Source organism: Amblyomma mixtum, chromosome 3, assembly GCF_055824585.1.
Source record: "Amblyomma mixtum isolate Tamu chromosome 3, ASM5582458v1, whole genome shotgun sequence".
Lineage (NCBI taxonomy): Eukaryota > Metazoa > Arthropoda > Arachnida > Ixodida > Ixodidae > Amblyomma > Amblyomma mixtum.
In genome coordinates, this window is record NC_143014.1 from 255,352,378 (window position 1) to 255,355,326 (window position 2,949).

Here is a 2,949-nt window from a genome sequence, read left to right on the forward strand (position 1 = left end):
GCGTTGCCAGAGAATAAGACTCAACCGAATTCCAGAATCGGTCACATATAAGCCTTATAGAGTAACGGTACCGTGTCGCGACAGATTCCAAAGTTTTCATTGTCTACTTGTGTCAACCGGCCCAGAGCGCGTTCCCCATTAATAACATTATTCTTAACATGCCTGCGCAAGTCGGACCGTTTGTCGTAAGTAACACCTAGGCATTTAACCGACACCACCTGCGCAACTTGGGTGGAGCGATAGACGAGCGAGATGTAAAACGAGGTGTCTGGCGGAAATACCAGCACGCCACGCCTGCTGACATTAAGCGATAAATTAATTTGGTCCAGCCAGTCCTCAAGAGCATTCAGGTATGCCTTTTTCCTTGTTTGATCGCTGATTTCATCTTCTTTCTTACGCGAGAAAAAGGGAGATTTTGTCATTGTTTCAGAGGCGCCAGTGCACAGGAGTAATTTTAATGCATCAGTTCATTTAACAGCTGCATTCCTGGACAACGGGAGCCTTAACGCTATCGCATTGAAAAAACATCAGCGCCTTTAGCGGCTCTGCAAGCCTTTTAGGATGCGTATTCATAAGGTGGCTGTGCGGCGGGATCAATGGGTGCGTCTGTTATCTAGGAGTGCTCTGTGTGTGTGCGTGCGTGCGTGCGCGTGCGCGTGCGTGTGTGTGTGTGTGTGTGCGTGCGCGTGCGTGCGTGCGCGTGCGTGCGTGCGCGTGCGTGTGTGTGTGTGTGTGTGTGTGTGCGTGCGTGCGTGCGTGCGCGTGTGTGTGTGCGTGTGTGTGTGTGTGTGTGTGTGTGCGTGCGTGCGTGCGTGTGTGTGTGTGTGTGTGTGTGTGTTTGTGTGTGTGTGTGTGTGTGTGTGTGTAAGGTATCGGTAGCGTTCGCGGGGGTCATCGGAACGCGGCCGCTCGCGAACGCGCCAAGAAGTACGGGTGTCCACCCCGCCCCGCGGTACCGTATCGCGCACGTGCTGGCACGAATGTCTATTTGTGTTTGTTTTTATTTTGTGGTGGAGAGAGTGCTCTACCTTACGGAAGCTGGAGGGCTGGCCATGCCCTGGATGGACCAATCATGTTAAGAGCGCAACATGATTGGAAGCTACGGAATGTGGGCCGGGCCTTTAGGGCTTTAAAACTGGGCCCCGGAGCCGTAAGCGGGGTTCTGGGCTAAGGTGAGATGCAACGCATCTTCGGCAAATCCGAGTAGGGGCCTTCCCCTAGTATTAGCCAGATCCACCTTTTTGTTGTTTGTCCTTTTGCCGTTTAATTTGTCTCGAGTGTCTAAACTTCTGTACGCTGTAAATATCTGTACATAAACCTCAGTTATTGCCTTTCTTTATCCCTGCGTGTCAACACATCTTGAGACCGTCTCTGACGGGGCACCGCTGGTGCAGAGATCAAGCTTTTGTCTTCGAGTTGAAACCAACCGTCTCTGGCGGAGCACCTATGGTGCAAAGAAGAAGAAGAAGAAGGACCTGAAATTTACTGGCGCAGTCGACAGGATCCTGCGGCCATCGGAAGACGGCGCAGGAAGAAGACTTGAAGGCAGGGAGAAAGGCGACGACAAGGTAACAGGTCAGCGTTCGAGAAAGGACCTGCGGAGAGATGGCGGAAAAGACGCAAGGACCACGGCAGTAGTCCAGCGACGCGGGACTGCATACGGTCCAGAAAAGCAGCGCGTCGATAACTCGACAGTCACCGGCGTCGCGAAGCAAGGCGACAGCAGTGGGCACAGGACCAGCGGCGTCCGACAGCTCATCGCAGCGTGCGGTGAAAGTGGAGGTGGACTCCGACGCCAAGGAGCTGGCAATGCCGATCGACGCATCGAAACCGTGAGTTTCCTTGGTCGCATTGTTCACGTCCCTCTGTTCGAGCCGGTAGGACAGCTGAGGGGTACGGAAGGCGGTATGGAGAGTTATCCAAGCCGGCCCTCACTCGATGTGAGGTACCAGGTTGAGTTAGCGAAGGCGCGCTTAGCGGACCTTCAGGCTCAACTCGCGAAAGTGAATGGCGGAAAGGCGGTGCTTCGCGAGGAAGAACCTCAGGATGTAAAGTATGTCTTGAAGGTTATAGAAGCAAGACGCCAGCAGGTAGAGCTCGAGATCTCTAAGATCAAGGAGAGCAGAAGAGGCAGTCAATCAGCCACGGAGAACTGCTCCGAGTCCCGAGAGATGAGGCCGCCTGTGCTGGAAGACAAAGACTTAACCTGCTCAAGCACAGGTGGAGGAAAGAGCAGTCAGGTCGCTGTAGGTAATCAGCCGATATGCGCGGACGCCTCTTTGTTGGGAAATGCCGCAGAGAGCGAAAACGAGGTTTCTGAAGGAATCACAGCTTCGCCACTGCGGGTGGCTAGCAAAGAAAAAGAGCAGCCCAATTCTGATGGTCTAGGGCCAGTCGAGACCAAATTGTCCGAAACCAAGCAGGAGAGTGATCTAATTCCTGCAGGTTCTATGACTAAGATTGTGACCTCCGACACGGAGCTAGTAACCGGTGAAAATCTGGCGTTGCTGCAAACTCACACTGTGTCGGTCATAGGGCATGAAGTGCCCCGTAGCGTTCCTGGTGCCAACAGCTCTACATCCGAGGCAGAGAGCGGAGGTGGGCCCGCTGGGCCGACCGGGCAGAGCGCCGCGCAGTTGTCGAACGCACCCGGTGTGTGCCCGGCCAGGTCAGTCGAGGACCCGGAAATGTGTGGCGACTTGCCGCAAGGCAAGCTCGGGTCAAGTGACTGTCAGGGAGCTCATGGAGCCTCGGAGTTAGACGATGCCACGAAGCCGGCAAATGCCTATCAAGTAGGGAACGGCAACATCAGTGTTTGCTCGTGGAGGAACGGGGCAAATGGTTCCAAGCGAGGCGAAGTAGCAGGAGGCAAGGGCGTGGCTTTCAAATTGAAAGTCGCTGCGTGGAGAAGTACGTTCCGTGCTGCAGTATGCCAGATCAAGAGTAGCA